The 13,123-nt window shown below is 41.6% G+C and overlaps 1 pseudogene across 1 annotated transcript; it reads right to left on the bottom strand.

Moving 5' to 3' along the window:
• Positions 1–5,325: 5,325 nt before the first annotated feature.
• On the bottom strand, positions 5,326–12,512 carry LOC110040711 (uncharacterized; annotated as a pseudogene). Its single transcript, XR_016203799.1, has 3 exons — positions 11,369–12,512; positions 8,317–8,840; positions 5,326–6,841 (listed from the first exon to the last, which is right to left on the bottom strand). The product of XR_016203799.1 is annotated as an uncharacterized LOC110040711 (transcript).
• Between the last annotated feature and the right edge of the window lie 611 nt (positions 12,513–13,123).

Here is a 13,123-nt window from a genome sequence, read left to right as displayed (position 1 = left end):
ATCGAAATGCTGACGCAAATCATTTAGCACAAGAGGCAGGTCTTGAGGTAGGCTCGATTTCCGCCGCCCTCTCGCGTCCAGTCTTTGTCAGGGAAGGAGTGCGGCTGGAAGTAGAGCCTAGTCTTGAGGTTAAAACATGAACCGCGGACTGCAAAGTGAACAGCAAATGTAACGGCAAGAGCAAGGTATCAGGTATCGTGAAGTTCAGTGGAACCTCCCCACATCGCCGGCCACCTTGAGGACAGAGGAAAATGGCTGTTTGAGAGATGGCCATCACAGGGAGGTAAAGGTGAAACTAGTTTTTTTTCGGCGAGTACAGCATTTTCGTTTGTTAAAATGCTTGTTGTAGCATATCAATACGCAACAAAATCAAAATATATTAATAAAACAGGAAACGAGCAGAAACGGAGAGCAAGGACACGCGATTGGGTCTTTTACAATAATTAAAGTGCTCTATGAGCAAACTGTCTCGTGAATTTGGCGGTGAATGATAATTACGCAAATACCGTAATCACTACAAATACACCCTTTCCAATGTGAAATTTTTATTGTACCTGAAGAAGGCTGGTTTGGCCGGCATTTTAAAAAACATTATCCTACGTTGTTTCGGTTTCTGCTTTTATATTCTTCATTTTCTTTGTGAAGCCGATTAGATCACTATTGATCCAACGTACGTATACTAGCAGGATCATCGTTCTGGTTGCTTGATTAAACATTTCATACTCATCATTCTTGTGCTTATGTCGTACATGTAGTGAGAACCAGGCGAAATGAGGGTAACGGGCAACCCATTTGTAATGCGCGTCACAACTGAAAAGAGGTGATCGCAAATCTGTAATTACTGCTACTTCATAGCAACTTAGAGTTAAAACATCCACAAGAAGAAAAACGTAAGCTTGATAATTAATGATTAATGAATATCACCCGGAGAACAGCTCCAATATAGAAAGAACGGGGGTGCCTGTCGGAAATAGGTACCAAGATCCTGTTCTGTGGGCGTGGCTTGAAATTTTTTTCACCCCTAAGAAGTACTAATTCTAAAATAAAGCATCATTTGTCCCCTGTCAGATGTTTTCCGCAAAAGTTCCCACTGCGGACCTTTTGGGGTTGAACTGCCTAACAGGTACCAAAACAGCTTTTTTCACCCCTAAAAGGTACAACGAGTACCCCTGTCCTTTTTATATGGGAGTCTCCCAGGGGGGATATCCCCCCTGGGCTGTTATCACCAGGTGCTTTCACTGATCTAGTCTCAAGTCTGCTGGACATTCTGTTCTCAACCTTTTCAAACCACTTCCTCCCCTGTCTTATTGTCTCTCCTCCCTTTGTTTTAGGGCGGTTTTCAGTTAAGTGTCAAAAGTAATCAGGTATCACTTTGGTTTTTGTTTTGGTTTTTACTACGGTTTGAGATCAATTGAAAACCGCTCTATCACGCTGTTATTTCGATTTTTTAGCGGTTCATTGCCCTCACCTTTGATGGGAATACCATTTGTTATTATTGTTAATGTAGTTTTGCAATGGATTGTTGTATATTAAAGCAGCTATGAGCTCTTCGCTCATAGCCAAAATTTCTCTAGATGTCTACTCTTAATTATTTTGTCCCATCAAACTGAGCTACTGCTGACGACAACTATCCACTTTTCGGTTGTATTAGTATGTGTAATCAAATGGTTTTCTCGTGAAATTAGGAAATAATTTCACTTGCGTTTTGTCAAAATTCTGATAATTTCCCGAGCCTAAAGCTAAGGCTCGGGAAATTATCAGAATTTTGACAAAACGCAAGTGAATTATTTCCTAATTTCACGAGAAAACCATTTGATTACCTTTTAATATCGTGGGTGACAAATTACGCTCACAACCGTAACTTTTTTACTGGCTTATTCTATCGCCAGAAAACCGAGAACATTAGGAAGAATATAGTTTTAGTTTAAAGCACACATTATTGCTAAAGTTCGTAATTTTCTGAGTTTCTTCTCAAAAAAGACCTTTCGAATTCTTCGTGCTTGTTCATAATGTTTCAAAATTAAGGCAACTGTCAAACCTTTCTTAAATGATTGGTTCTAATTCGTCATGAACTGATGAATGAAATGACAACGGCGCTCGTTGAAATGAGCTGAAACTAAAATTTTGCACGAGGCCATATAAAGTTTTGACAGTTTGTTTTGAAGTGAAATTATCACTAAAAATTTACTTTATGGTCTAAGAAAACTTGCCTGAATGAAAGTCAAGCGAAAATGCACAAAGTTGAAAACCTTCAGAGCTGGCAAGGAGCATGGTTGGGGACAAATTATACATCGCGGCTTGTTGTACACGAAGCGTTAGCCTGCCCAGCATGTCCTTGGTGTATCACCACATTACAGTTGTGGAAATTGTAAACGTGACCACTGAGTTTGGAACTCCCTTGGCCTTCAGCTTTCTGACCACCGTTTTCCAGACTGAGTGGTTAGATAATCAGTTTTAGGGACCCAGGTTCGTAATCGGTTCCGTCTTGTTTACACACGAAGGCGTAAAACCGCTCGAGTACTTCAGTCATCCAACTGCTCAGGAAGATTCATCTCTAGGTTTCTCTCAAGTCTATTTTCGTCTCACCACTTCTCAAAAACCCTCACCCAGTTAATTGTGCTCTTTCACGTATTTAATTTTTCTGCCGCTTCTTTTAATTCCGTATCTTCTTCAATGGTCACCGTCTTAAATCTCGACGCCATCTTAAAACTGATCGAGATACAAGAAATATGGCCATAGTAATTTTATAATTTTAAATGTGAAATTATGAATTAACGCTGAAATTTCGCGCCAAAATTAAGGAGTAATTTGTCACCCATGATATTAATATAATTATTACATCAACCGTCGAACATTTGCAACTGAAGGTGACATAGAAATGTCGAAACATATTTTGTAAAATGAAAAATGTTGTTTCCTTTTTGAAAATTATTAGACCGGTTTTCATTTGAGTGACATAAAACCAAAACCAGAAGTAGTCTCTCTAGATCTAGCCAATCACAAAAGACACAGACAATCCAATCAACCCGTAGCTGACGCGAAAACGAGTGCGAACGAATCCCGATTGGTTTTGGTTTTACTTCTAATTGGATAAAAAGTGGAGCGAGTTTCGTGAGGTAATTGTGTAGCGAAATTGCATGATGTAAAGCCAATAACTTTTCAGCGCTCAAATGAAAACCGCTCAAATGGAATCTAGTTTGATGACGCAAATGAAGGTTTCTGGAATGTTTTACACTGGTATAACATAGAGACTGTCAAGCCTGTTGAACCCTTGCTATCTCTTCGACACTTTCCAACAAAACCGAAAAGCTATCGGGCGCTAGGATGTCGTTGAACTTCTCAGATTGTACTAGAAAGCGGTTTATCAGCTGTAATCGGAAGATCACAAATTCTTCAGTTCCTGTATTCTAACCATATTTCAATCTTCTCGAAAGTTCTGAAAGAGAATTAAGTCTAACTGCTGCGTCCGCCACTGAGAGGCCCCGATGTTAACTTGTTCCTCGCTTAGCATCAACTGGATGTTTATTACGAGGTGTGAGAAGGGGTAAGGCGGTAAAGGATATGGAGGTTGGTGCAGGACATTTTTGATCAAGTTTTAAAGAAATAAAGTTCACTTCTTTTTGAGTAGGTCACACGCGTAACGAAAACAGGAACTTTTCACTTGCAAGTGCCATCGTGACACATTTGAAAAGAGGTCAGGAAAAGTAAAACATACGTGAAGAAGATAGATAGCAAGTGGAATGCCGTTGATCAGTATCACATTCTGTTTGAATCCTTTGTTCTTAATAAGAGATGGGCGCATCACTCCGGTCGAAGTGTTAGTCGACAAGGAGCGACGAAGGGTTGCAGTGGTATTTGGCCCCAACGGGGCCAGAACGAGGTGTCACCAGGAAGGAAAAGGAAACAAAGTTCTTGGCGACGTGGGGCCAAATACCTACAGTCTTCATTGGAGCTTCACCCGAAGATGTGGGGAGTTGAAGGGCGGGTCGTGATTTGCCTTTTCCTGGTCAAACTTGAGAAAGACGCTTTCCTAATGTCACAAACATTTTTAAATCTCTTAGGAACCAATTAGGAAGTGAATAATCCCTAGGGTGTTACGTGGGTAAAATTGACCGTATTTGGAATAATAAATACATGGAATTCCAAGTAACTTTCAATAGCAGGTAAAGGCATTTGTAAACATGGCGGCCTTTCGAGGCCTTGTAGCGACCATTCTACTCTTCAGAATACTATAGCTGGAAATAAAACGCGTCAATTGCACGAAGAAGACACGCAGATATTTCGTCAGAACAGGTAGGAGAAAACTTGATTTGGTTTGATTTACGAAAAAGCGGTCCCTCCTTTAAAATCAATAAATTACGTTGGTACCGGTGGGTCTGTCCTAAATGTCCAGTTGACGTTAAGTTGGAGATAAGTGATTATGTCGACGTCGGGCCAAAGAAATAACGAGACTCACAAGGATTTGCCTCGGGTCTTGGATTAACGCGACGGATTGGTTCAAGGTGAAAATTAAGGGTTCTATGAATAGCTGTTGTGTTCGTTATCAGCGGTTTGATATACAAACGGGTTGACCTGATAGGGTCAATTCTGTTTTGTATTGGCCCTTTTGCCTCATTTGTGTGCTGCATTTACAGCAGAAATCGGATCACAGACTCAACTGCAATAACGGCTATTCAGAAGTTCGATTAACTCAGTATGCCTAAGAAATCAAGTGGGTGGGTCGTTCTTGCTGGCTGATTATTAAAGTTTATTTGATTGCTTTTAATTTCTCCGGAAACACTCTCTCCCTCAGTGAAGATGCAGATACGTCCCTGGAACGAAACCACGCCCATCCGCCTAATCCCTCTCTCCTATTGAAGGCTATGGCCCCAGCAGTGTGCCTAGTGTGTGTATGCAATTTAGGGCTATGTGTCTGCTGCCTGGCAAATGTTGAAGAGAACATGTGCTGGAAAGTGGGAGTTGATACATCTCTGCTTTGATAAATGAATAGATATAAATTTGCCAACAACTAGACATTCAGTTGTTTTAAAAGTGCTCATTTGTTGGTTGTTTTATAGCCATGATGGTCCAAGATAAATTCTCCCAAATGAGCTCGGGGAGTGACCCTGTTTAAATAGTAACTAGAATCGAAAGTCAAATGCAGATTTCGCTGCATTTAGAGTTATAAAACCGATATTCACACGGTTAGTCAGACTGGATCAAGGAGATGGAACAACAAAGTGAATTGAGGTGAGATGGGTACGCCTGGAAAAAAGATCACCTCGCTGAAAAACATCTGCAGGAGAAAAACTCGAAGGAGTTCCAGTTTAAATTAATCCATAAGAATTATAGTCACCAAAAAAGAGCTTTATTGATATGGTATAAAACGGAAGACGAATGCCTCTACTGTGGTGAGAAAGAATCAATTGACATCTTTGTAAAGACCTTTGCAAACAACAACATAATTGACTGGCTTACTGCTACTAACAAGTCAAAAGGTACTCCAACAATTAAAGAAAAACTATTCAGTTGGTATCATATCTGGCCCATAAATGAAAAAAAAAACACAGTCAAATCTCTTCATAACAGCCACCTTGCAGACAGAGGAAAGTAACTGTTGTAGAGAGGTGGCCGTTGTGGGGTGGTTAGCCTGTTCCAGTCTCTCGGTCAGTGGGAACGATCGAAAAAGCGGGCGGGTGGGGTCTGCGAGAGACAAGGAAAGGTATCCCGCCCTCTCCTTTTCTCTCCCGGATGCCACTCGTCGCTGGTCCCGCTCGTCACCCGCCCGCTTTTTCGATCGTCCTCATTGACCGAGAGCTTGGAACAGGTTATCAGGTGGTAGAAGTGTAATATGACACTTTTTTTTTTCGCGGAGTTAAACATTTTTATCTTAAGAAAATTGCTTAGTGTAGCATGAAAATATGCTACACAATCAAAATCCTGATACATCAATAAAACAGAAACCAAACAGAAACAGAGACAAACGACACGCGGTTCGGATCAAGTTTTGTGTCTCAATGAATGGACCGTCCACCTGGATAAAACTGAAAAGCGCCCGTTCTTGACAGATGGCCGTTGTAGAGAGATGGCCGTTAGTGAAGGTTCGACTGTATCGAAGATATATATGTTATTGGTCGGCTGTGAGGTCCGTATAATGAAAACCGGTGACCAAGGTCTTGAAAATGCAGGCCTCGGGCAGCATTTTGTCCATGTTGATTTTTATACTTTTATAAAGTAATTTATTCATGACTATTTTTTACATTGTGGCTGAACAGCCGCGGTGGGGGAACTTCAATAAATGTATGTTCTCAGAGGCGGACCCAGACCTTGAGCTAAAGGAGAAGGGCGGGGGTGGCGGTTTTGTCTTGCTTGCCCAGCCGGCTTTCTTCCTTCTGTGATTTTTTCTTTTTTTTACGCAAAATAATGGGGGGGGGGGGCGGCCTCCCGGACCCCTCCCCTAGATCCGCCGCTGTTTTGTTTTTGACTGGTTCGGGACCAGGTGAATGAAATGACTGTTTGATTTCAGTTGTCAACTTTTGGAAACCGCAAACAATTATTTAGAAGCCTTTAGAAACTTTATCAGGTGCAAAAAATGTTTGTCATATTTGGTTAGCAGGTTGAACAGGCTTTGCATTGCGGCAGTATTGCAGTTCCAGCTTCGTCCAGCCTTTAGTTTATTCTGATTGTCACTTCCGTACCAGTCTGAACTCCTCTTACCGCCAAACCTTGTCCAGTCAGACTTGCATATACTAAGCACGCCAAAGCCGTCAAGTTGCCAGAAGCCTGTGTGATCCTCAGACGAGCTGTTACAATCTAAGCGACCAACGACAGGAAAATAGGCAATTCGTCCCTCAATGGTGTTCTGAAAGATTAATAAGAAACAGATAACGCGCAAAGTTGAGCGTGTAGTAGTGGTACAAAAAGCTTACGTGCTGAAGGGCAAAAGCGAAAACTATGTAAAACGATGTTTTAACTTTTATACATAAGCATTTTGCGCTTTGTTAACGATTTCGTCTGTAAAGCTATTGCAGATCCGGTCATAGGCGTTCGAGCACCTTCGGGCTTAAAGGGTAGGGAGGAGGAGTGACGTTTTTGCCCAAATAAAATTACACAATGCCTGAAGGTGTGAGCGTTGAAATCGTGATACAAACGCATTCAGATTGTAATAAAAGCAAAAACATTCATTACTCTCACGCCTCGTGAAACTGTTATAATTCCAAAACTAGTTGCTTTGAAACCTTAAATTAAAACCGGTAATTAAAACCGATAAAAGAAAAACGTTTTTCCTCAGTTCCTCGCACGGCGAAAACATCAAGAGGAGAAATTTTAAAACAGCTCTTTGGATCACCGAAAACACTGACAGGTCACCATTCCTTCCAAATATATCTGGGGACTAAAGAATACTAACACCGATTGCACCACTGGCTGTGCATTATCAAACCAGCAAACCCGGACTCAATCGGCGCTTGTCTGAGAAACTCTGTATCCTAACTGCTAACAAATCCGCCCGTCTCAGAGAGAGTTTTTAATTAATCCCTAAATGCCAATCAGAAGCGGGATTGTTCCAAGCGCCCTATGTTACCGTCATCAGCATCCATATGTACAAGCCAATTTCAGTCCTACACTTATCCCCAGCAGTTTTTCGTTACACTGTAGATATGATGTTAGATGCTTGAGCTGCTAAGGTCTGCGTTCACCCTGAGGACCCTGGTGGAGAACATAGGTTTTTGCAGGCGCCTCCTCCTTCATCCCCAGCGAAAGTACATAAGCAGATAGCCAGGAACCTCTTTTCACAAATTAATTTTTTTCTGCTGCACAGAAATCATCGACCATGCAGGGATTTCATTGACATTTTCAGCTGGAGGGCAATTTGTTTTCACAGGGGCGGGGGGGGGGGGGGGGACAAAACTTTTTAAACTGTACTTTGTTATAAAAAAAACTTCCCTTTAGAAGGTCAAACCAGGTGGGCAAAATCTTCCTTACAGCTGGTCAATTTGCCTGGTGTCCGGCCCTTAATGAAACCCCCTGAGTCCACGCCCTCTCTTGTTTAGTTGCCACTCCATTAAAAACTACGAGCAATCTCTGATTAGATCAGTCGAACACTGGGCCGTGAAAACCGAGAACACGTGACTTGAGCAAGCGTGATATGAGCAAGTGAAGTTGAAGAAACAGGACGCAACTTTTGGTTCCCACCCCCCCCCCCCCCCCTCTCTCTCTCTTTTTCTGGTGGGCCGTGCTTTCGTGCCCTCTTAGGTCGCGCATTCGAACTTCGCTAACATTGCTCAAGACTCTTACAGAAACTGCTTACAACCTAATTACATTTACATTTTACGTTACCTTTCTGACGCTGTTCACAATGTCTACGGGCACATCGATGTGAAGATCATACAGAAACAGTATATCATGCTCGCTTGGAACACGAGCGACAGCCTCGTTTAGCGCGAGTGTCTTATAGAATTTACCCTTCAAACTAACAATGGTGTGTCTGCTGCGGAACAGAGAAGTGTTAAAAGCTTTGGTCATTTCGATATCCTGACTTTCAAAGTCGGCCACAACGACGTGCGTGGAAGTTCATATCACCGGTTAATATGCTGGCAACAGTGAGTTCATTGATAAAATGATAGACCCACCGTCCCTGGTCTTTGACAGGAAGTATGAAGTACACCATGGCTTTGCTGTTCCAGTTGATTCCTCCAGGAAAACACAACTTGTCACTTCCCTTTTTCTGATAGACGTGTTCTGACAAGCGAAATGATTGGTTGCTGTGCTGTAAACCAACTTCCACGTCGACAGAGAAAGGGTCGCCATTAACAGGATCAGACTTTTGCGTAACTCTGTAGATTCTCCTTAAAAAGAAGTCCCTGGACAGGAAACGAGACAAATTAGGATGAAATCTGATATGACATCGAGCAATGTCAGTTTTTAGAGGACCAAAATCATATACCAGAATAATATTAAGTATATTAAAATCCTTTTTGCATTCAATCTAAAAGTTAAAGATATAAATAATTACCTGAAATAACACCGAAAACAATTTCCCATAGAAACTCGAAAAAAAAAATTTAAAGTTCACAGAAATTGTTTAACCACCGGTAAAATTTCATCACCAGTGTCATTTCACCAGTTCTATCAAGTGTTTCATATGAACTTCAAAATTTGGTTTCGATATTTCAAAGGTGTTGTTAGAAATGATTTCGTTTGAGAAGATATTTAAAACAGTCACAGACCCGGTTTGCAATTTGCAACACGATACTAATAATCTTGGAACAACGTTTTTGTCCACTTGTTACTCGAACTTCAGGTGGATTCCTTCTTAAGTCTAATTACTCTCTCAGTCAGTCAATCGGTGGAGTCGGTCGGCTTGTCGGTAGGTCGGTCGGTCTTTTTAGTCAAGCCGAGCAAGCAAGGTCGGGGAGGTATGCTAACTGGTAGGCAAGCAGGCAGGCAAAGCAAGTAGAAGTCGATCTGTAAAAGTCAAACATCAAGTTCTTAATAAAACAGTTCGTTTCTCAGGCACTTCCACGTTTCCAGCATCCGCTTTTTGGAAAATTGCTGCTTCAGCGCTTTCAGTGATATGGAATACATTTTGGAGTGGAAAATCGCTGAATTGGGTTGTTTCTGGCATAGGAGTGAGTATTGTTTCAAGAAAATAGCAAGAAAACACAGGGATAATTGGCCAAAATTAAAAAAAACAACTGTGAATATTTCGTATCCTCAAGTTTTCTTAATATCTTAATATTTCTAGATATCTCGGAAACTTTTAAATATCTCAAAAATATCCCGATACTATTTGTGAAAAACCTAAGCTGAATCAGCGGGGAAGACGAAAACAATGATAAACTGGTATCAACCTTTCGAGGTATTCAGTAGAGTAATGTATAGCGGCAATTTTAGAGAATGTTTTTCAGCAATTTGCCGACAATAAAATACAGCACAAGCCTTCATTGTAAAACTTTTTTGGCGCTAAAAGCCATTGAAATGCTTTCGGCGTGGAAAACTTGTGCTTGAGAGTTTTAACAAATGTCTGTTTTTAGTGATATCTTACATACTAAATCGTACTGTTCCCAAAACATTACAGATAAAAGCTTTACTGAGCGTTGCAAAAGGAAGTTTTATCAAAATATAGGTGGCCCCTGATAGTTTTTTTCAGTTTTGCTTAATAGTTGAGCCCTGACTGACAGCCGCGTGAAGGAGGAACGACTGCATGGTGCACAAATGTAAGCTCCAAATTAAGAATAAAGCGCTAAAGCCAAGATCCGACTCAGGATCCGAGCCAGGATTCGAGCCAGGATCCGAGCTAGGATCCGAGCTAGGATCCGAGCCAGGATCCGAGCCAGGATTCGAGCCAGCATTCGAGCTAGGATCCGAGCTAAGATCCAAGCCAGGATCCACCCTTTGCGCGCCTTTAGCCGGTTTTCCCCCGCCATTTTGATCACGTGATCTGCCTCTTCTTTTATGCCAAGATTGAGGAATGAAGAGGTGACGTTTGTAAAGTTTGAATGGCCCTTCTGTGACGCGACCACAAAAGCGACCTGGGGAGTCCGTGCCGGTCTGTCTTTACCTTTATTCTCCAATTCACGCACTTCGCCTAGTGCTACCCACCACGGGTAAAAAATGGTTTCATCAAGGGTAAAGCAATAAGATTACTTAGAACTAACTCTTCCAAAAAAGCATTTGAAAAGAGCCTTTTGGAATTCAAACAGCGCCTCAAAGCAAGAGGGTACCCAGAAAACATCATAGAAAGGCCTCTGTCAGGGGTAAACTTTGCCTCTAGACAATCGGCACTTACACAGAAGCTGAAATGTCATGAACGGAAATTGCCTAAAGCTTCAAACAGGCACTATTGAAAATGTGCGGTTTGTTTTCAGTTATTCGGAAAACCGATCCAAATTCAAGTTTAATTCACTTTTAGGAATCGCTTTTACCGACAGCAATTTTTGTTTGTTGGCAGTTCGATATTTAGGCGAACTGAGCAATTTAAAGTTATTTGTTTGTCCAAAAAAATATTGATATGTCGCTGCACGTTTTTCCATTTCTTAAGTCATAATCTTATTTATATAATCACTTTAAACAACCTTCAATGGGTTTTTTGACATTAATACGTTCGTAAATTTAACGGTTCTGAGAAAATCTTAACGATGGTCGTTGCAAAATAGCCATGTGTTAAACGAATCAGCTTAAAAATAGCTCACAGAACATCGTCTCGCAATCGGAATCCCATCTAATGCATGCCTTAGTCAACAGAAAGTGTGAAGATAGCTACAAATAACTACAAATAAACAGCTCAGCTGACGGGCAGATTGTCTAGCCTTGTTTTCCTTGTGAATCCCGTACAATATCGCGAGATTGTTGTTGCTTTAACAATGCTAATTTCAAAACTTTTACTTACTTGGCAGTTTTCTCGTAAAGTGCGGCCATCATCTTGTCCACCCCCGATTGCACTATTTCTCTATCAGCGACTCTGTTACTCCAGGACCACACATTTCCTTTGCTTCCCATAAAAGTATCATCTTGTGGAAACACGCTGTACGGATCAACTAGGTAAAGCCAATTGTATTTGGCGATCTTGTCTTTGGGAACAAAGCTAGACTTGTACGCGCATTGTGGACGATAATCTGCTTCGCTAATCAAAGGAAGAGCGAAAAAGTTCGAGTCTTCTTCCCACGCTGTCTGTGAGATTGCAAGACGCTTAGCAAGTAGTTGGTTCATGGCATCCTGTTTTGGGGAAAGGGAACACGACGATAGGTATTCAGAGCTGATCAGTTTAAAATCTGTGACACCAGGATTTGACCAAAAACCTTGCACAAATCCGTCACCTTCGCCTTGTTTATGAACGACTTCGATGTAATATCGACCTCCGTTGCGAAGCGCTATATCCCTCGAAATTTGACTAGGATATTTATTTATCTCGTTCTTTGTCGTCCAACCTGCAGCCCCATCGACAAACACACTGGCAATTAGCTGTTTTTCTTCAGGATTTTCGCTTGGACTAAGCCACAACTCTGATGAATCATCGGAGGCTATCGCAAAGCGATATGATCCACTCCTCGCTGGGTTTAGGAAACCAGCTATCGTTTGACCGTATTCCGCTTGGTCGTCGACTATGCTAAACTCCGAAATATCAGGAATCAGCTTTTCGTTAGGGTAACTAGGATAAAATGACGAGTTTTGCAACACTATCACTTCGCCACCGCACAAATCTCGCCAGATGGAAACCGTTAGCCGATCTTTCATTCCTTCTTGTTGACAGGGAACGATGGATTTTGGTTCCTTTACCACGACATCCCCACCTGGGCCGGGTTGTTCGAAAGCCGGTTAACGCTAACCCAGGATTAAAAGTTAACCGACGTAACAATTTTTCTTCTACAGAAATGTTTTTCACTGCTTATGTTTTGTGTAGTTTGTGATCACTGAAGCTCAAAACTGAAGGACAAACAAGACAAAAAAAAAAAAAATGGTCACCGAAAATGTACAAAAATGAAATCAAAATTCTCGCTAATCCTGGGTTAGCTTAATCGGGCTTTGAACAACCCGGCCCCGTATCACTTTTCACTGTTATTTGAACTTCCCTTATATCGCTGGTTTTTTGTGCCTCATCGGGTACGACACTGTTCTTCTTGAATAAAACAAGGGTAACATAGAAGATTGAACAACAAGACAGCATTATAAGCAGAAGCTTGAACAGTCTCCGGTATCTTCCTGATCGTAGAGCAATGGCGAAAATAAAACGGATATGCAGGCTCGAACTGAACCGGGTCAGTTTTGTTTACAACTGATTTACGACACTTTTGTTTTTCTAGTGTGGGAACCTATTTATCCTTCTCTTATTACCTCGTCTTCCTTGAGAGAACTGAGTGATAAATCGCAAAAGGTCAACTTGTTTCACGCATTACAGGGATGTGAATCAGAGCGTAAATTCTTGGCGCGAAAAACTTGATTGACATTTCTCATTTTCCATGTGCTCCGGGCCGCCCCGCGCGCGATCGACGCGTAAAGCAGACGTGATTCCCACAAAAACGTTTCCGAGTGGAAAGCCCTGTCCCCTAACAAAGAAAATGATTTGTGTACAGTGCAGGGATGTAGTCAGATATCGACAAACCCGTTCCGTTTAATAACATCTCCTGAGACAACCGTCTTTCAACCG

The sequence above is a fragment of the Orbicella faveolata genome, unplaced genomic scaffold (genome assembly GCF_042242905.1).
Source record: "Orbicella faveolata isolate gen_17 unplaced genomic scaffold, um_ofav_v1 contig_46, whole genome shotgun sequence".
In the NCBI taxonomy this organism is placed as follows: Eukaryota; Metazoa; Cnidaria; class Anthozoa; order Scleractinia; family Merulinidae; genus Orbicella; species Orbicella faveolata.
This window is presented reverse-complemented; position numbering and strand designations above follow the sequence as displayed.